Source organism: Rhodnius prolixus, unplaced genomic scaffold, assembly GCF_049639745.1.
Source record: "Rhodnius prolixus isolate KJV_2025 unplaced genomic scaffold, Rpr scaffold_5, whole genome shotgun sequence".
Lineage (NCBI taxonomy): Eukaryota > Metazoa > Arthropoda > Insecta > Hemiptera > Reduviidae > Rhodnius > Rhodnius prolixus.
Window position 1 is genome coordinate 31,776,786 of NW_027411624.1, and position 22,765 is coordinate 31,799,550.

Genomic DNA, 22,765 nt, shown 5'->3' on the forward strand with positions numbered 1-22,765 from the left:
TTTCAAGGAAGATCGTACAGAAATAATTCCTCAAGCATGTTTCGTCGAAAGGAGAAACGCGACTAATCTCGCCACTATGTGCATGCGAGACTCTTTGCTTGTTGCTCGTCGCTCTTTCTGATTTGAAGTAACTATCATCTAAGTAAGAACTATTATTATTAAGAACACCAGAAGTATTCTTATGTTAAAAACGTCTTCTCAGAGTCTATTGATTTTAGCGGTTTTCTGAGAGCTGGTACGATATTTTATTGAAGTGAAATTTACATTATCAAAGTCTGTTTCAGTACTAATTGTAAGTTTAGAAAACGTTTATTAGACAAAAAATGCAATAAAAGAAATTCCTTTGGGTGTTCTAACCGTAATACTCTTTGTTATTTTTCATTTTCTTTTTAAAGTGTTTATTTTTAAAAAGATATGAATATTTTTAAAAAAATCACTATATTCAAAGTCAGTTAAGAAGCCATAAAATAAGAGCTAAGCAATTTAAGTAACTCACTCTAACATCAACTACAAAAAAAAAAAGTGTAAAAGTAAAATAGGAAAAAGTAACGGGAAAAAAAAGACGCTTTTTAAAGTTACAAACTTTGTAAATTCTAAACAGCCAAGCATACCTTGTACATAAGTAAGTTCTCCATACAACCAGCTGTGGTACCATCAATTTGTATTCATATTAGAGACTTTAACCAAAAGGTTCACTTTTTCTTAGTTTATGAAAGTTTAGTCGGAGAAAATTTGGTGATTAGTAAACAAAGATAAACCTTTTGTTTTTTTAAAAAAAATTGTATGACGGGGCTCAGTGACGAAAACAACTATCTCATTATAAAGTTGGGCTATTCAGATATCTGTTTAAAAAAAAGGGCGATGCTGTTCACCAATTTTGTTAGAAGTGAAGTCTCATTTAATGAATCTAGAGTAAGTTATTTATTAACTAACTAAATTTACTTTTAACTATCAGGGAATACCATATGATTGCCAATGTATACAAACTGCTAATTTTTTTTGTCTGCATTTTTCTCATAATTTTAAAGTTTAAAAGTGTGTAAACTAGTGACTTTTTTTTTTTTATTTGTTTATTTATTTTGCAACTGTATGCAGTACAATAAGCAAAAGTGATGAGTGAAAAGGGATGGCACAAATACACATGCACGCACATGCATATCCATACACATACGCGCACAAGCATGTGCGCCAAGGGCGTGATTGGAGTGAACGACGACCATCCAGTGATGGAAGCCGTTAGTTCGCCAGATTGGCAAGCTTACACAGCAACCATCCTAAGGAGATCGGCGTTGTGTTGAGATGATCGCGTGGCCACCGCCGCTTTAGTCTGCGCTGTGGATTTAAAGGAAGTGTTGTTGTAGATATGTTGTGGATCAGAGGGTTGTAATGACTGTGTAGATTTGAGTGGAGTTTTGTGTAGCGAGATTATGCTATTTCAGAAACGAGAGGAATATTGAGATCAGAGTGTATAGTATGATTGGAGACGTAGAAGGGAGCGTTAACTATTGTTCTTAGAATTTTTGATTGTAAGGTCTGAAGTCGGTTGATGTTAGATTTTTTGGCGCTTCCGTAGAGCTGTATTCCGTACGTCCACATTGGGGCAAGTAGAGCGGTATGTAGTGTTCGTTTGTTCGTCAGGGTCAGTTTTGATCGTTTGTCGAGTAGTCTTTTCAACGTTTTATACCTCAGATTGAGGTCAGTTCGTTTGAGTCTCGTGTGAGGGTTCCATGTTAGTCGTTTGTCAAGATGTAGTCCGAGATACCGTACTTGGTTAGAAATTGGTATAGAAGTATTGTGGAAGGAGAGAGGAGGGAGAGTTTTCTTGTTTAGAGTGAATACTATGTATTTAGACTTACATTCGTTCACTTTGATTCTCCACTTTTGCAGCCAAGGCTCGAGAAGATTTAGGGTAGTTGGGTCGGTTTGTTGGGCTTAGGTATCATTCGAACTGTAGAAAATTTCCAGAGTATAGGGTAGTAAGTAGTTCTGAGAAAAGAGTTGTAAATGGTAGTGAGGAAGACTATTGCTTTTTTAGGTAGTTGGAGTAGGATGTTGGCAGTAATTAGATCGTAACCAGGACTCTTTTTTTTATTGAGATTAATAATGACTTGCTTGACTTGGGAGGGTGTGAACGGTTTTGGAGGCATAGAAAGAGGTAGAGGTATGTCTAAGTCCCTAATAACGTCTTGAGTATGTTGTGAGTTGAGAACGTCAGGATGCGGAAGGAAGACAGTGGAAAGGTGCGTGGCAAGTAGTTCAGCTTGTTCCGAGTCACATTTAGCCCAGGAACGCCCAGGAGCCCAGGAATTGTGTATCTTACACAATTTTTTGTACTACTAAACAAAACAACTCTAAATTTGAAACTTACATGATTGCACGATTCACCGATTTGTGGTTGGTCGGAGCTAATAAAAATTCGTTAACATATTGCAATTATTGTAGTTTTTCTTGATGATTTTGATTTTAAGAAAAACTTTTTGTTAATGATGACAAAAAAAAATGGTTTATTCTATGCGGCGATGTTTGTCAGTCTAAATAACTTATGAGTCATTTCTCTCGTATCATGAAAGACTGGCGCCAACAGTACGAGGGTGGGGAAGTAAGGGGGAACTTTGCGCGGGAAGGCCAGTGGTTAGGGTATATAACTGATTTCAGCGGGAAATGGACCGAATCGTAAAATGCAAAGGGAATTTTATTCACTAGCCCTACCATTGCCCTTCACAAGCTATCTTGCTGTCTCTGTCGCACAGTTTACTGCATCTTCTCACTCCTAGAATGCCACCCTTCACAAAGGAAGGGAAGTCTTGCTTGGCTATCCGATGACAGGCGCCACACAGACTGCTGTTAGTCTCCACTATGTTAAGAAGGTTATCATCTCAATTCTCCTCTAAAACTGGACTCAAACATACACATTCGCCCTAAGACTATATACCCATTTTCAGTTGCCATATCGTTCTATTTAGTTCAGCATCCTGGAAACCAATCTACATTATAACTCTTCTTCTAATAGTAAGAGAAAATATTGATTAAATGGAAAAATAGAAAACAAAATAATATCCTAATTCAGACGCTTTGACCTTTGCAAAAGTTAACATCGCCATTCCATCGGGCGGGTGTTGGTGCTGACCTCGCCTGAAAAAGTAGGCGATTACTTTATCGCCATTCCAAAAATATCATTCGCTAATATGATTATTTATCTACATTTATTGCATAAACAGTTTAATCCAATAAGGACGAAATTACAAATTGATATTTGATTTTATCAGTTACATTACTTTACCACGTATTACAAACTCCAATTTAACAAAATTTCCACCTTCTTACAGGAGCTGCTATTGCTTTCTGGTCAGAATTTTAAATTTGAGACTTCACTCGTAATGCATCTATAATGATGGGGGGGGGGATATTTGGCGGAAGTTTAAACGTAATGAGGAACTTCCTTTTTTAACTATGAATTTTTATTAGGTTTTAGTGACCGCAAAAATATAAATACTCGTATTAAGGATTCAAATTAGGGAGGAATCGGTCCAAATAAAAGCAACAACTCATCTTTTTGCTGTCGTTTCGACAAATATTTTATTGCCTTCTTCGGTTTTCTGTAACTCAACGAACCCTCATTTAGCCACGCCCTGAAGAAGGCAATATATTTGTCGAAATATTGGCAAAAAGAGGAGTTGTTGTTTTTTATTTGGACCGATTTCTCGGTAATTTGGATCGTTAATATTCTTCTTTTTTTTTAAGGCGCCACGGTAGCCTAGCGGTTAAGAGGCGAGACCTGTAAAGATAATATGCATTGTGGTACTGGGTTCGATTCCGGTCTCTTAGGTCTTGGATTTTATTTAATTGTTAATAAAAGAAATTCGCAGTAACGTATGTTTGCTAGTCGCCTCTGTCCACGACACCTAATTGGTAGTTGGACGTTATGTCTGCCTGAAAACGTTGGCAATTAATTTACTTTATTCCTTTTTAAAACTTTTAAAAATAGTTTTTAAAAAAAAGTGCAAATTATTAAAAATATCCACTATAGCAGGAATTTAAACAAAAATTTGGCAAACGTTTAAAGGAAAATATTCAATAAAATTAGGTTTTCAGGAAAATTGTACGCGTTTTTTCAAATGCATTTTTTTCAAAGCGTTTTCCTCAATGAAATATTCACTTTATAACGAGGTGTTTTTACAGTCAACTTCTTGTTGTTTTTTTTTTAAAGAGTTTGTCATAGTTGATTGGTTATATTTCTGATTTTCTTTTTATGAGTTCAAATTAGTACAAATCTTTGGCTCAAACGGCTTGAAAAATTAATGTTATTTATGGCAACAATAGATTTAGATAAAAATAAACTGAAGATTGGTAATAGAAATTTGCAACTGGTGATCATGGTCTCAAAGTTAGCCACAAACCGATTAGGCAACGGTAATCGAAGATAATGTTTTAGAGCCCAATAGGTAAGCTGACCTATTTGATAAGTTCGCAAAACCATTTGATATTTGCTATATTGCTATTGTAAGATGTTTTAAAGCGCATTGGGTTGATAAAAAAGGCAGCTTTAAAAGCAGTTGTCTCGTGGTGTGAATGATCCACGAACTTTGATCACTATCCAAGGATTGTCCTAAATTTTCATTTGAGCTACAAAATAAAGAACTACCCTTCAATCAAAAAATTATATCTTGACCTGATCTATGGTTAAAGACTAACTCCGTCTTCGGGTTATCATTGTCTGGTTTTGGTGTAGAGGTCCTGGGTTACATCAAATTTTTCCATAACATAATTGCCTACTTCGTTCACCGTTTTCCATATTCACTCACTCGCAGTTTCCATTTTTAAATTTCACAAGAAATATTTCCATACCGTTTGCTAGAATCCATTTCTACCTTATCGGCTAAACAGTAATGAAAAAACCATATATTTTTATCATTTTGCGATAAACGATAATCAACAAGTAAAATCGATATGTTCAAGTGGCATCATATTTTACGGTTATTTAATTTAAAATAATAAAAATTTAAATTTAAACAAATCATAATTCAAATGTAAGTCAGTTTTCTGAAATATAATAGAGTGTTACGTTTAAGGGCTTACGTTGTGTGACCTTTGGCCAACTGGACAGACATTATGGCCGTCTGCCAGAGACATATGAGAATCCCTTTAGCTCTAACCAAGAACCATTCATACATTACACATTCTGTAGTACAGAGCTTCATATAAATTATCTTATTGTTAAGTAACCACCTCTTTCACCTAAAAGTGATTTATATAATGTATTCGCTTATATTATTTTTGCTCGATTTTTTCCTAACGTTATTTATAACCGTTTTTAAGTTTGTTTTTTTTCTAAAAATTTTCCATTTTGTGAGATTTTGTTTTTGTTTTTGTTTGTTTGAAGAGCAATATTCATAAAGAATAATTTATGAGTACTGTAGAGCGACTAAAGCTTGCGACAAATACACAGGGTGTCCCAAGCTATATGGATAATGACTTTTTCTCGGAAACTAAGATAGCTAGAAAAAAACTAAAAAATACGTGTTCCCTTAGTTTTTTGTTAGAAATCCAAATTTAATTTGTAAATTTTTTTCGGTGCCTCCAGAAGCGAGATACAGACACCAACTTCATTTTTTCAAATGGGAAGGTGCGGTTTTTATTTCAGAAATACATTCCTCTATTTTTTAAAAGAAAAATTTACTTGAACGGTTTTTTTCTGTGAGCGATATTTTAGAAGTTATGAATGAAAACATGATTCTTATAAGAAATTTCAAAATGATAATATTTAACGGTTTTTTGATTGAATAAGAAGAAAAGTACTATTTTATCATAAATTTTACTCCTCATTAATATTACAGATCATGCTCGAAATGGCTTCCACCATTAGAGATGCATAGACATGCACTTTCCTGCCAATTGCCCCTTACGTAGCTGTTATTCTCTGCTTTAGTTCATCTACAGATGCAATTCCGGCTTGATTCTGATGCACCTAGATTTAGAAATGCTTTTAGGTAAGCAGAAATAAGGAAAGAAAGAAAAAAGTTATGAATAATCACCTTGTTTTTCAGGGATACCCAAAGGAAATAGTCCATAGGTGTCAAATCCGGTGAGAGAGGTATCACTGAATCGCCCCCCGAGTTGATATAATACGCCCATCAAATTGCCTATCGAAAAATCTCTTTACATGCCTGGTGGTGTTTATCGACACAGGGAACGATTCAGTGGCCACTTCTAAATCTAGGTGCATCAGAATCAAGCCGGAATTGCATCTGTAGATGAACTAAAGCAGAGAATAATAGATACCTGTAAGTCGGTTAAAGCCGAATCTATTTCTTTGGCAGTAAGGGACAATTGGCAGGAAAGAGCATGTCTATGCATCTCTAATGGTGGAGGCCAGTTCGAGCATGATCTGTAATATTAATGAGGAGTAAAATTTAGAATAAAATAGTACTTTTCTTCTTATTCAATCAAAAAACCGTTATAACATTATCATTTTGAAATTTCTTATAAGAATCATGTTTTCATTCATAACTTCTAAAATATCGCTCACAGAAAAAAACCGTTCAAGTAAATTTTTCTTTAAAAAAAATAGAGGAATCAATTTCTGAAATAAAAACCGCACCTTCCCATTTGAAAAAATGAAGTTGGTGCCTGTATCTCGCTTCTGGAAGCACCGAAAAAAATTTACAAATTAAATTTGGATTTCTAACAAAAAACTAAGGGAACACGTATTTTTTAGTTTTTTTCCTAGCTATCTTAGTTTCCGAGAAAAAGTCGTTATCCATATAGCTTGGGACACCCTGTATATTAACTGATGTTAAACTCTCTCATGATTGCTCTTATCGAATTTTCATCTTCAACATCAATATATTGATTGTAGCCTGTTCCGACTCCGAAGATATCAAAAAACAGTTTATTATTATAATAATATAAATTTTGTGAATGGTCTGAAACTGATCTCTCCATTTTTGTGGAGAGGCCCCACGTTTCCGTTGCCGCTAGATCAAAATTCCAACATCTTGTTTTTCGATCCGAATGTTCGAAATTATTCCCGAATGCTCGAACCATCGCTTACGGCAGGCAAAATTACTTGTTCAGTCAGAGTAAACAGATCTGAGCTCTGCTTTTATAACTGCGCCTCCACATAGCAGTTTATCTGGTCTAGTAGTAAGCAGTAGGCAGTAGATCAGAGAAAACGAATGGATGCATTTAGTGCATTTGTACCACATAAAACTGGAAGCGACAAGAACTTAAACTCGAATTCCTTCGTGATGCTTCGTCTCAGAACTTGCCTGATGGTTCTGTCCATTTAATGAACCCATGGCCAGATTTAGATGAAAAGAGGCCCTAGGCTATTCCACTTATGAGGCCCTTTCACCTCCCATTTTTAAGTTTGTAAATTACTTGAGAGATATTAAAATACATCATTACTGTGAGATGTATATCAATATGTTAAATGAAACATGTTGTTATTGGTACTATTTTTAGAATAGTGTAATTTTAATTTTGCTAACAATTTGAATGTAGGCCCCTCTTGATCTTGAGGCCCTAGGCTGAAGCCTAAGTTAGCCTATAGGAACATCCGACCCTGAATGTATCGCTGCAGTTTGATCATTAAGTCGGCTCTGTTATCCAAGAAATTTGAGGTGCACATTTCTTTTTTTTTTGTCGCCATGACCACAATTTTGGACTTAACAGTGGATATCCCATTAAAAACCATTACTTTGCTTCTGCTACTAAAGATATGGAATTCGCACCTAGTTCGAAGTGTTTTCTACGCAGACAGCACGCTTCATTTCACCAAAATGACCCGATCAACACCATTAAAATTGCACGAACTCTAGCGCCAATTACAGATAAGGTCATCAATAAATAGAGCAAGAAAATTACATTTTTATAATTAACTATTCATCTACAAACATTCATTTGGAATAAAGTTTGAATAAAAAAAAGTTAAAGGATTGAATTAAGTCATGCCAGTGAATATTTGATGACGCCATATGAAGCTGTTGCATTGTAAATGATGCGTAAGATATTTCATCGGTTGCCAGAGAGAGAGATGAGTAAATGCGAAAGGATACGAAACCGTGTGGTGGTATCAGTTTGGTGGGAGATGAACTGGCAAGTCGTTTATCAAAATCACAACCCGTTTTCACTTACTCAGGTAAAATGTAAGTCCATAGTATATGATAGGAAGTGACTGATGATATGGTAAACAAAGATAGACTGTTATACGCAGAGGATGGGTGAAGTACTTGTCGTTGGTTAAAAGATACTTCTATATCAACTATTTCATAATTAATTAATTCTTTGTTTTTATGAATCCAATAAAATAAAAGTTTCGAAACTTGACCCTGTTAAATGGCTGTGACGCATACACACGTCATTATAAAAATGAATCCAAAACCTTTCTTAAGCTTTGCTTTACAGTTGCAGTCGGAGTCGAACCTGGGACCTCTGCATTGGAATCCAGAACAACTAATCCCTCCCTTAGTATTCCGTACTAAAAGGATACCTCGTTTTAACCGACTTCTTTGACCATGCTCGGTAATGTTCGTATTGACACGCAACAAATGAGCATATTGTTTAGGCAGTTTATTTTCTGCTAATGAATAATAGCTCGACTATTGTTTTCCTAATCAATTCTTTAAATAAGGTGTCCGTATAGAAGCTAGATGGCCTCTCACTTCTTTCTGAACTAAATATCTCAAAAACCAAAAGTCGCAAGAAGCTGAAACTTAATATCTGGATTAAATTTCAGCAGAGGTTCCAAGACTTAGCATTCAACATCCTTCAATTCACTTTAAAGATGGATTTTTTTTCGCTTTTAAAAGATTTTCTTAAAAATGAATCCATTGCACTGATAATAGACCACAATGTTTACTTGAAACTTATTTTTTGTTTCAGGAAAATACGATCAAAGAAAATTCCAAGTGAAGAGAGGTAAGTAAGCTTTTCTCTGAAGTAAATGAAAAGCTTAGGTTTTTATATCGTATTACAAAGGCTTGCTTTACTTTTCCGGGATTTGTATCCTAAAGATATCATTTTGGAATTAAGTTTTATGATCTAAATAGTATTAGAAATAATTAAATATGTTTTACAAATCTAATTTAAAAAATATATGAGCTAGAACATTGAGAACTTTATTGAGAGAATGACTTCACACTATTTAATTTTTCTAACTTATAATTTCTCTCTTTTTTTATGTAGGCGAAGTTTCATTTTTGTAAACTTTGGATAAACTGCTTAGTCAGGGATCGGCAACCACACGGGCAGCCTGACAATACAAAAAAATTTGAGAAGTAATACGGGGTGCAATTAAGTTTTTAAAGCTCAAATAACTATTCACTAGAGCAGGGCTGGATGTTACAAACTGAGTCGTCCTTCGTTCAAAATATATCCTTAAAAAAATACTGGCAAAAGTTGGAATTTCGGCCTAGATCGTCTGAAAAAGAGCAGTTTTAATATCAGCAAGTCATTTCTTTGGAACAGGATTGGATGATACATGCTGAACATCCCTTTCTACACAAATATTTGCCTTAAAAACGATTAGTCGGAATACTGGACATTATTAGGTGAAAATGAGTAATTTAGCATCTCAATTAAACCATTACTAGAGCAGCGCTAGTTGATACAGTCATGTTCGTCCTTACTTCATAATATAAAATTTAAAACAAATGTAAAAGTTGAAATTCCGGCCTAGATCATCCAAAAAACGAATTATTTTTATAGCAAATAACCAAATGGTACATGTGCAGAGCTAAATGTTTCAGAATGCGTACATTTACATGCGTAACACTGGAATAAATCGGAATTCTGGTCTAAATCACCAAAAAAAGGAGTGATTTTAATCCCGAATAACCCATTAAGAGCAGTGCTAATTGTTACAGTCAGGTTCGTCTTTAATCCATTATTTAAACTTAAAGTTACCTGGGGAAAACGTTTGAGAATTCCGGCCTAGATCCCTAAATGACGGTCATTTCCGCTTCTTCTAGAACTTCCCTTTAGAAATCTGAATGAATCCTAGCGTGGTGCTCTTTGAATGCTGCTTTTGGACTCACCTGGCCCCAGTCAAGGTACAATGGGTCTGTTAGTCTCCGACCAGAATATACTCTGTTTACAAAACATTATAACAGTAATGTATCCAACCTAAATTTAAATATTTAAATGACTATCTTTTTTTACAATGATTCACTACTCTTTGAATAATTCAATTAATTTAATAAAAATAAACAGGAACTTCAAAGTTATATCCTGTATTATTTGTATGTACGATCATTTTTAATAAAACAATAACATTATTTAATAATTCTAGAGTTTCTCGTAAAATATTCAATAGAAAGTTACGATTAAAAACTATGGAGGAATTCAGAGGCGATAAAAGGGGAAACCAACGTGAAAAGGGGCTACTAGATTTCCACACAAATCTACCTCACAAAGTTTGGAAAACTGAGGCCACTTTTTTCACCTCTTTACTTCTTTTTCATTCTTTTACTTCTTGTTAGACATTTGTCAGTTTGTTTCTTACATTTTTGTTTTTTGTTTTTCTCTCCCTTGGCTTGGCGCACCAGGTGAGAAGAACGTGAGCACTTGGAGGTTCGTGACTCTTCGAGTACCATGTGTGCTTAGTTCCTGTTACTCTGCAGTAGGCTTCCATATGCTTCCTTCCCGACGAGCTTAGAAGGGAAGATGGAGTTTGTTTGTTCTCTAACTACCGTTACGTTTTCACCAAACTTTTTGATATTAACTTTGCCTGTAGACTTTAATTTTATAAACAGCTCACATTTTGGATATGAACTCAGTGCCGAGAATCATGTACTATCTTAAATTATAAAAGTTTTTGTTTTTTTTTAATTTGCGTGTAGTTTTTTTTTGTTTTATGATATATAATTTATCTCTACCCTCGTGCAGTTCCTTATTTTACCTGCGACGGACTTGTAAGAAATCGGAATAGCCTCCCTGGCAAGAAAAGGCGTCAGAAACCTCCCATCAAGAAGCCTAGAAGATAGTTTTTTTTTTTTCTGGTAGAACCAAAAAAGAGAGAAGAAGGTCTCCCAGAGCTATGCTCTGGACCAATTTCTCAGATCTGCAGCAGGCTAAGATCTCTTAATGTAATTATATAACCTAAAAAAATTTGAGTCATGTCTCAGTCTGGAGAATATTTTTTTATTATTTTAACTATTTTATTTTAGTTTTAATTCAAATAATAGGAGAAAAATGATTAATAAGAATGCGAAAATTAAATCCAGGATAAAATTACAGAATAAACGAGTAGGATAATCGTAGTACCTATTTTTCGTCATACTTTAAAATATTTGTAGATATTAAAAATGTAATCTAAATTCCTAATATTAAGAGCAGGAAAACCTACAAGATTGATATTTCAGAGTGAACTGTGGAGCAGCAGACTCTGATATCCATCTAGCTCGAGCTGATGTTCCTCAGGGCAGTGTCCTAGGTTCTTTTCTTTACTCCTTATATATAGCAGACATACCTCAACACACAAATACTATCCTCTCCACCTTTGCTGACGATACTGCTATCTTATCTCCTCATTCCGATCCTCTTATTGCTACACGAACTCTTCAAACGCACATCAACCACTTAAAGGACTGGCTTATCAAATGGCGAATCAAAACTAACGTTACGAAATCAAAATATATAGTATTTACTCTAAGACGGAAAATCCTACCTCCCATGTTTCAGTCTGAGTAATAATAAATTCCACTAGCTAACGGGATCCATCAAAGGGCCAAAGAAACTTTAGAAAAAAGGGTATAGAACGCAATTGATGAAACTCCTCTGCTGACTTAGACTTACTGTGATGCCATTATCCAAAAAAGATTTCGACGCCTGCAAAAATTACCAGATGTTGGAGAAGATTGAAGGTTGCTTTTCAAAGAAAACTGGTTAAGAACTATGACGTAAAATTTAACAAAACCGAAACTGCGTGAAAAAGTAGACCTAAATAATTTGATTCAAATTTTTGCTGAAAAAAGAAGTAAAAATAATAAAATAAGTCAAATACAATTTAAAGTTTAATAAACTATAAAACCTTGAAATTCAATTTATATTTATTAACTTGTTTCAAAAGTTTCAGTAATTTCAACTCATTTTATTTATACTAGGGCTTAATTTTGTTGTATATTATGTTAACATTATTCCTGTTTTAATTTCTTTAATCCATATTTGTTAAATAAAGAATTAAACAACTGACGTACGCATAAAGTTGTTTATATTTCAAAAGCATAAACCACGAAATCGTGACAATTCCCCCAAAATGAAATACTAGACTAGTTTAACGGAGATAATCTCTTGCAATAATAATTAACAGTTCCACAAACACTATATACAATACTAGGGCTCTTCATTGACATTTCTGTAGGTTGTTAATAACACCATCTAGTTATTTTGAAGGCAAGATAGAAGTATAAATCATATATCATATTCTGTCATTGTCACATAAAGTGACATAACAGTAAACCTCATGCCAATAGTAAATTCAAGCACGTTATATGGGTGTTGTCTTGATTTAAAATACGATGAACATTATTAAAGAGCTATTTGCTATTCTTTGATTTTAATAAACAATTTAATACAATATTGATGAACCATACATGGTTAATTTAAATAAATACATTATTTAGCGATATTTGCGGCTCATTTTTTCCATTTAATAGAAATATTATTTAAAAAATTAAATTTTTTTTTATAAATGTTTTCAACTATCTCCTTAGTACGACAATTTTAAATACAGATGAAACCTATTTCTATAATCAATGAATTATTTTCCGAGCAGAAGAAATATATTTGTTATTATTATAACTATTTAATAATAGTTTATTATGTTTAATAGTTTATAATGTTTTAATTCAAATAATAGGAGAAAACTGATTAATAAGGATGAGAAAATTAAATTCAGAAAAAAATTACAGAATAAAAGAGTAGGATAATCGTAGTACCTGTTTTTCGTCAATCTTTAAAATATTTGTAGATATTAAAAATGTAATCTAAATTCCTAATATTAAGAGCAGGAAAACCTACAAGATTGATATTTCAGAGTGAACTGTGGAGCAGCAGACTCTGATATCCATGGTGTTCCTCAGGGCAGTGTCCTAGGTCCTCTTCTTTACTCCCTATATACAGCAGACATACCACAACATCCAAATACCACCTTTGCTGACGATACTGCTATCTTATCTTCTCATTCCGATCCTCTTATTGCTACACGAGCTCTACAAACACGCATCAACCACTTACAGGACTGGCTTATCAAATGGAGAATCAAGATTACGTCACGAAATCAAAATTTATAGTATTGTATTTAATCTCAGATGGAAAATCCTACCTCCTGTCATCTTGAACCAAACTGCTATACCAACTGTAGACAAAGTACGCTACCTTGGACTGCACCTAGACAAACGGTTGATTTGGAATCCCCGTACCAGACTGGAAAAGACAAGAAACTAACCCAATGCTACAAAACTTCTCGCCAGACTAATTGACAAACGATCTAAACTCAGCCTACAAAACAAAAGACTCTTATACCTGTTGTTACTGCGACCTATTTGGTCATACGGCATCGAAGTATGGGGATCGACTAAACGTTTCAACTCTCTGTGCATCCAGACTTTACAATCAAAAATACTTCGAAAACTTCTTAACGCTCCATTCTACATTTCTAACCTCACCAATCATAATAACCTCAACATCTCTTTCATTAACGACTCGTTTCTTAAAATTTCATTCCTTTACAGCAGCTCATCCTAATCCTCTAATTGAACACTTATCTTCTTCCACATTACCAGGCAATCCTCCAAGGAGATTGAAGAGAAGATGGCCCCGCGACCTACTCTCCTCATAACAGTATAGTGATCTGTTCACGTTAATGGAGTGTCGCCACTGGGTACCTTCTCCAATCTTCATTAATAATCAAGGCATGATATTATATCACATTTGCTTGTTGCAACAACCATTGCAGATGCAAATTTCAATAAAAGATTAAAAAAAAAAGAGCAGGAAAAACTTCATCAAAAAAATAAATCTAAAAGTGGCTTTTAAAACTACGAGATTCAGCCATTTTTCCATCCACTTGCAAGACAAGTTTTATCAATTATAAAAAATGATATGAGAATTATTAAAATGTATTCTTTTTAATAAAATAAAACCGTTCAGGTAATTGTTTCCTTTTTTTTTACAGATTAAAATTGAAGTAGATTGGAGAAGGATGAGAGCATGGCCGAGGAGAGAATAGCAACGAGGAAATAGGTAGCGAAAATAAGAAAAAGACAGAAAGTTGGTAAAGATTAGTGAGTAGTAAGAGCGAAGAGATTGATTTAACCTGGTCCATAGAACAAGCTGGGAGGCCGCAGTCTTGGGCTCTTATTGACAGTAGACTTTTCTCATTGCTTCCAGTGTCTTCATTCAATGTGCTCCGCTTCGACAGGCCCCCCCATCCACAGACAGTTTTCACTTTTTCCTGTCGCTTATTTCTCTCTTACCAACGCTTTCTCTTAGATATAATTTCCAATGAAGGAGAAAACCGCACTGCCAACGGTTCCATTAAAAAGACATCTACAGTATATAGAATTGTTTTTATTTTTCATTTTTCTCAACACAATTTGATGACTATTTTTATTCATTCCATTTATTAATCAAATTCAACTATATTTATTTTGAAAAGCTTTGTGTGATTCAGAGTTTTAAAAAAAATTATCTGGAAATAACACTGCAGTTGTCAAAAATGCAAATCGATATTTGGAAATTAAAATGGTTTGACGACGAATTTGTTCATCTTGGTCAACTTTACAGGGTACAAGATCGGTCTTTGAACAAGAAATGAACAGGAGAAAAACAAACAGCTTTGAAAACGGTGAAAATAAATGTTTAAAAATCTAGGAATAAATTTTTTTTTAAAAAAAGTTTGTTTTAGAAAAAACATACATCCTACATCGGTTCTCAAACTTTATTATAAAGTACTAAAATTATTTAGAGATAATGAATAACACAAAGCCAACGGAGGAAGTATCAAACAGGATAGAAGGAGAAGAGAATACAAGAAATAAGAAATATAGTAAAACCAAAAGCCATAGTGAGGATAATCTAAAACTCCAAAAATGAAATTGGGCTGGTAATGTGATGGATGAAGGTGGAAGCGCTGCAAGAAAAGTGATGGACTTGTGCCCTTGCAAAAAAAAAAAAAAATTCTAGCAAACTGTCAGAGGAACTGATGGGTAGAAGAACTTCTGGAAGAGCAAGGACCATATGAATCCCGACTGGCCACAGTACTGAAGATCTGAGAAGTGCTTAGAATCTATAAATAGCCTCGTTTTACGTTGAAAATATTAGCCTGATTTAAGATATTTAAATGAGGAATTGAAAAAAAAGCCAATTATTATTACTCTTAAAAGTAATTTTGAAATGATAAAATAAGCGTCCAATTTAATAAATGTTTATTTACGATATGAAACAAGAAAAATTTTAAAGATGCATTTCGTAGCATGCAGACGGTATTCTAAAGGATTGGATCAATTATAAAAATAGTGTTATATATGGACGGCTTGTTAGGTGCGGTGAGACTTTCTTTCAAAAATGATCTTTTAAATAGAGTACAGAATTCTAGGTGGCACGGTATTTATAAGGAACTTTCTTATGATTTTGGACCTAACCATTATATAACTGATACTATTAGTCTGTTTTTTATTAAACAAATAATCAAAATTAGAGGATCTTTGTTTAATTTAAATTACAGAGTTGGCCGTAGTGAAGAAGCTCAAATATGTTTATTGTGCAAGTCGCACATGATATAATTTTAATTTTTTTTTAATTTGTTTATTTATTTTGCAACTATAATAGATATAACAAGCAAAAGGGATGAGAGTAAGGAAATGGCGCAAATACACGGGCACGCACATACGTATATGCACTTACGTACACCTGCGCGCACATGCATGTGCGCCAAGAGGCGTGAGTGGAGTGAACGACGACCATCCAGTGATGGAAGCCGTTAGTTCGCCAGATTGGCAAGCTTACACAGCAACCATCCTAAGGAGATCGGCGTTGTGTTGAGATGATCGCGTGGCCACCGCCGCTTTAGTCTGCGCTGTGGATTTAAAGGAAGTGTTGTTGTAGACATGTTGTGGATCAGAGGGTTGTAATGACTGTGTAGATTTGAATGGAGTTTTGTGTAGCGAGATTGTGCTATTTCAGAGACGAGAGGAATATTTAGATCAGAGTGTATAGTATGATTGGAGACGTAGAAGGGAGCGTTAGCTATTGTTCTTAGAATTTTTGATTGTAAGGTCTGAAGTCGGTTGATGTTAGATTTTTTGGCGCTTCCGTAGAGCTGTATTCCGTACGTCCACATTGGGGCAAGTAGAGCGGTATATAGTGTTCGTTTGTTCGTCAGGGTCAGTTTTGATCGTTTGTCGAGTAGTCTTTTCAACATTTTTCAATCTGAGATTGAGGTCAATTCGTTTGAGTCTCGTGTGCGGGTTCCATGTTAGTCGTTTGCCAAGATGTAGTCCGAGATATCGTACTTGGTTAGTAATTGGTATAGAATTGTTGTGGAAGGAGAGAGGAGGGAGAGTTTTCTTGTTTAGAGTGAATACTATGTATTTAGATTTACATTCGTTCACTTTGATTCTCCACTTTTGCAGCCAAGGCTCTAGAAGATTTAGGTGGGATTGGAGTGTACGGCATGCTGTTACAGGATCTAGATGAGGAGAAAGAATTGCAGTGTCGTCGGCGAATGTGAAAGTAATTGTAGTCGGGTGAGTTGGTAAGTCGGCAGTATAGAGAATATAAAGTAAGGGGGCTAGAATGCTTCCTTGAGGAACTCCAGCGAGTATTGGAAGGATAAGAGAAGATGAAGAACCTTGTTTGACTTGGAAGAAACGGTCGGAGAGATAAGACTTAAGAATGAGGTAAAAGGTAGAAGAGAGTAGGCGTTTGAGTTTATAAAGCAGCCCTGCGTGCCATACCCGGTCGAATGCCTGAGATATGTCAAGGAAGACACCCGGGCAATACTACTGCACATGATATAATGAAGATATTTTTCATTATATGGCAGTTTGCCCGATTTTAACAGAGTTCAAGAAAACATGTTTTGGTAAAGGCGTATTAGATAAAAAATGAATTTATTCGCTATATGAACGGTCATAACTGGGAAAAACTGTATAAATATCGTATAATGTAACGGCTGGCAAATACAGAAACTTCTTAATTAATGAATTTAATTTTTAGTTTGATAGAATTAAATTTTGTTTGTAAGCCATTTTGTTTTAATTGAGTGAAGTATTTATTTATTTTATTATTATTATTATTATTAATGAATATCTACAGTGACTCCCATTAATATTGGGACACCTATTACAAAATGATTTAAAAGGAAAATGAAAACAACATACAAAAGTTTGGGATTTTTTTTTTTTTTAAATTACATTAGCAACATCTGTGGAAATTATATATAAGTATAAATCGATGAAATTCCAAACTGTTAGGTAGCACTTTTTGAAAAAGTGTAAAATAAAGCTCTCAAAAATATTGGGACACCAGAAGTGCTAGAGTTTAAATGTTCAATATTTAAAATCTCCTAATATTTAATAATTGGTTGGTAATAATTTAATAATTGCTTTTTGACTTAAAACAGCCCTCAAACGATCAGGCATAGGTGAAACAAGTTTTTGGTTAATTCAGGTGGTGTTTTTTTCCCATTCTTCCAGGAAACATCGTTTTAATTCATTTTTGTTAGATATTACTCGTTTTTCTTAAAGCACTAGCTAAATATTGCCATAATTGTTCAATAGGATTAGGATCTGGCGACTGCGGAGAGGTTTGGAAAACTTTTCGGCAATTATATAACAGTCACTGACGTATCACCCAAGCCGTAGGTTTGGGGTCGTTATCTTGGTAGAATTTAAAAGACCCTAAAATACCCAATTTTTTGGCACTTTTTCCAAATTATTTTTTAATATATTACTATAAACTATTTTGTCCAACATTCCATCAATAAACACTAATTCTCCAAATCCTGATGCGGACATCCAGCCCTAAACCATAACTGACCCACCTCCACCCGGAGGTGGAGCTTTAAAACCCTTTAATGTTGGCTGTAAATTCTTCTTTTCGAGCTCAGCATTCGCTTTCCTCCAGCCCATAACCCTTCCATCTGACTGGAAAACATTAAATTTTGATTCATCGCTAGAGTATATCATTCCAAAAGTCACTATTTCCATTAAAACATTTTTCGGCAAATTTCACTCTCTTAACACGATTTATCTTACTGACAAAAGGATTCTTCCAGGCTACTCTACCATGATAGTCGAGTTTTCTTAGCACTCTCCGAACAGTTTTTGCCCCTTTTTTGCTCTCTGAACATGTCAAAAATTTCACATTGAAGTTTTGGAGCACTAAGTCGGTGATCTTTTTTAATACTTTTAATATATAACGCTGCTCTCTCTCAGAGAGCAGTTGAGGACGGCCTTTTTGTGGGGTTGAAACAATTCTTTTTTCTTTTTGGTAACGCTGAATGATGTTCCACGCAGTAGATGTTTTAGGTCCGATCAGTTTTTCCGTCTCTCTAACACTTTTTATTGTCTTTGTGCAAAGAAATTACAATTTTTCTTTGTTCAATCGTTGTATTTGTATTTTTGCGCGACATGTTACACCTGGCTTGATTTATAAAAACTAATTTAATTATTAATTTCATATTGAATATATGCTTAAGGTAAATATTTACAAATTGTATAAATATTCGGGCAAAACCTTGGACAAACTATAAATTATAATAGTGTCCCAATATTTATGAGAGGTAGAATTTGCACTTATTATTATATATATTTTTTTTAATCTACCAAAACATTTTTATGTACTTATTTAAATAGTTTTTATTTAATTAATAGTAATTATAAAATGAAATGAATTTATAAAAATTTGAATAAATGGGTGCCACTTTTAATTTTCGTCAATTTTGAACTTCTGTATGTACTGTCCCAATATTAATGGGAGTCACTGAATATGTTTTTATAATAAGATACAGTACAATCAACTTCTGCTGACGGACTTCGATTCATGCAGTAGGTGCTTCAGTTTAAAATTAAATTGTGTGTTTTTGTAAATTTATCAAAAAATTAATAAAGCATATTGTTATTATTATAAAATATTGTTATATGTCAGAGCCACACCTTCATCTGCAGATAGCTATGAAATTATAATACCGCACCATCTGTATGTGGTGAGGGGAACTAAACGATGGAAGTAATCTCAGCTAGAACTTTGCAATAAGAGAAAGATCGTAAGTGTGTTCACATCCGAATTTATTTTGGACTTGAATTGTGCTATCCTAAAATAAAACTCTCTTTTTTTTTATTGAAATAATTTTGAATTATGTCAATTTATTGATGTAAATAATTTTTTAAAAAGGTGGCAGATAAGATTAAACTTTATCCTGTTTTAGAAATTATTTCAAAAATGTTTTTTGATATTTTTATTGTGAGAAACAGGGTGTAGAAAAATGTTATTAACACATTTCTTAGACTTTGAAATTCTAAGTATTCAACTTATTAATTTAAAAATTGAGGAAATTATTTTTTAAAAATATTATATAGAATGGAAAGCCAGCCAGCCTTCTTTCAAAACATTTTTTATAAGACTAATAGATTTTTTGTTTTTCAGAGCGGAATATTTCAAACAAGTAAGCAAGATATTTTTTATTATTTTATTTTGTAGCCGAGTTAGGGAAAATTGTAAATAATTTGTGAAAATAAATTACAAGATCGGGTGCCATACTACGATGTTATGCATTCCGCTTAAGTGGCAAAATGGTTACAGTTAATAAACAAAAACTTCTACCTACTGGAAAGCAATTTAAGTCTTTTATTCAATTATTTATTATTTTTTTAAATCCAGAGACTTGGCTGTTTTGAAAAACACATCGACTGAAACAAGTCTTCCAGGATATGGTTCCTGGTTAGTAAATAAATAATTCAGTAACGTAATAGTGTTCTTAAAATTTTAGTTTATTATACGAGGGGGTACCCAAAAATAACCGGAATTGCGTTGCCGCGCATGGAGCTTATGTAGTACGCATTTCTGCCGCTAGACGTGTATAGCGCAATTCCTTGCCAGTTCAGTCCTGCCTGTGTTGTCTGCCTGGCTTGTTCTGTTCATCTGCAGTGATTGTTTTTACCAGCGCTGTTTTGTTCTTTTTTTCGTTTTTTATGATGGCAAGTTTAAGTGAACAACGTGCAGCTCTGAAATTTTGTTTTCTACTCGGCAAAAATGCTGCTGAAAGTGTTTTAATGTTGAAAACAGCTTACAAAGATGACGCTATGGGAAAAACTCAAGTATACGAGTGGTTTACTCGGTTTAAAAATGGCGACATGTCGATTGATGACAAACCTCGTTCTGGACGTCCATCAACTGCCCGAATCGACGAAAATGTTGAAAAAAATTCGAGAGCTGGTGTTCACAGACCGTCGACAGACAATTGATCAACTGTCAGAGAGTAGTGGGTTATCTTGGAGCTCGGTTCAGCGAATTTTAACGGAAGATTTGGGGATGAAAAGGGTTGCTGCCAAGTTTGTTCCTCGAGTTCTGACTGACAATCGAAAAGAACATCGAGTTGAAACATGTCGTGCTTTGAAACAACAGCTTGAAACTGATCCAGACTTTCTGTCAAAGGTCATTACTGGTGATGAGTCATGGTGCTATGGTTATGACCCAGAAACAAAGCAACAGTCGAGCCAGTGGAAGACGTCAACTTCACCCCGAACAAAAAAATGTCGTCAAGTCAAGTCAAACATCAAAACAATGCTGATTTGTTTTTTTTGATGCCAAAGGCGTAGTCCAATCAGAGTTTGTCCCCCCAGGTCAGACCGTCAATCAAACCTTGTATTTGGAAGTTTTGAAAAGATTGCGCAATAGTGTTCGCCAAAAAAGACCCGATTTGTGGCAAACAGGAGACTGGTTCTTCCACCACGACAATGCACCTGCACACACAGCCATCTCTGTTACACAGTTTTTGGCTAAAAATGGCATGGTTCCGCTGCCCCATGCACCTTACTCGCCTGACCTGGCTCCGTGCGACTTTTTCTTATTTCCACGCATGAAAAAGGGCATGAAAGGTCACCGATTTGACAACATTGAAGAGGTCAAGAAAAAAAACGAAGAAGGAGCTGTCAGCCATTTCTAAAGATGACTACAAAAAATGTTTCGAACAGTGGAAGCACCGGTGGGACAAATGTATTAGTTGTAATGGAGAGTATTTTGAAGGGGATAAGGTTGTTCTGTAAAAAATTTGTAAATAAATAGCTTTTAAAAAATAATTCCGGTTTTTTTTGGGTACCCCCTCGTATGCGGAGATGGAAGAGTTTCATTCTCAGACAATTATTAATAACTTTATACAGATTTCAATCTTACTTTGAAGTTTTTTTTTTTTTTGAAGAATAAATGGTGAGTTTTTGGGAACAAGTGGCAGAAAGTTTTAGTAGGCACGGTTGGACGATGAAATTAAAACCACTCTACTGCTAAATCCAGGGCGGTAATAAATGACAGGAGGCTTCCCCCGTGAAGTCTTGCCTAGCTAGAGCAGAGTCGGCTCTGTGAACCTTTACTTCTTCGCACCCTGTCCATTGGTTAGAATGAGAAGAGTATGCCGGCTTTTGTACTCTTCATCTTGTAAGAAGGTGGTAAAGTTTGGTTAGAGAGCCGTCTTCTATTAATCCCTGATGAGTTATGTACCACCAAGGCTACACTTCTACGGGCCATAGTGCCTCTCTACCCGTTCAGGAGTGGAAGTGTCGCAATGGTGTTTAGTTACAAGTCTGATTTAGCTTCTACTACTACCTCTGATTTTTTTTTTTTTTTTCTTTAGACAAGAGTTTGTCCACGTTGCTTTATTTTCACTCCAACTTTTTGACCTTCTGTTTTTTTTATGCAAACCTATTTTTTTGTTTTTTAATCTTTCTCCTTCTGAAGACTAACATTTATAACTAGGCGATTCTTTATTAAAATACTCTAAGAAAGTCCGGTAAATCAACCTACTTTTCTCTTGAAGATAAATTAACTAGATGAAAAAAAGTTAATCCATCTTCAAACTTTATTATTATTAGTTTTTTTTTTAATTCACTGTAAATCATCATACTGACGATTGTGATTGAAGTCACAATTTTAGATTTCCATTTCCAAAAATAAAAAATAAATGTTAAATTATTACAGTTGGCTGATTCAGATTGAGGGCCAATAATTTTGGTTGTCATTCAGCTGACAGATTTTAATTTTCTTAATTTAAGCACCAAGGTCCTAGTTTCCGCTACGGGTAGAAGAAAGTAATTGAAGGAATAAGTGATTTTCTCCAAAACTACTAATAATTAAATGAAATCTACCTAAAAAAAACCTTGTTCAAAATATTTCCTAACATTTTCTCTAATATTTCAGAGAGATCAGAACCAGTGTTCCCTCTAATTTTTTGTGACCTGTGTGCGCACTTTTTTCCAAAATAAACAAATTTTGTGCGGCAATTTAAAAAAGCGCAAAAAAGACAATACAATAATAGTCTGAAAATTCAGCCAAATTTTGTTCCTACTTATACGCATTGAGCATACCACACATTACAACGGAACACAATGAAAAATCTACCCTAAAATCAAGTCAAATCATTAGTTCGTGAAGACAGAATTTAGTTGATTACTGTGGCTTCCCTTTTCCATTCAAACGGAAAATAAGAAAATTTAAATACTTACAATGTAATAATGTTGTCTGCTTCTAATTTTTTAAATTAACACATTCG

At 34.3% G+C, this 22,765-nt stretch overlaps 1 long non-coding RNA gene across 1 annotated transcript; it reads left to right on the forward strand.

The window, feature by feature from the left end:
• Window positions 1-617: 617 nt before the first annotated feature.
• LOC141458507 (uncharacterized) lies at window positions 618-15,919 on the forward strand. The gene is made up of 3 exons (XR_012461029.1): window positions 618-912; window positions 8,884-8,919; window positions 14,177-15,919. It is a non-coding gene; the product is annotated as an uncharacterized lncRNA (long non-coding RNA).
• Window positions 15,920-22,765: the final 6,846 nt, after the last annotated feature.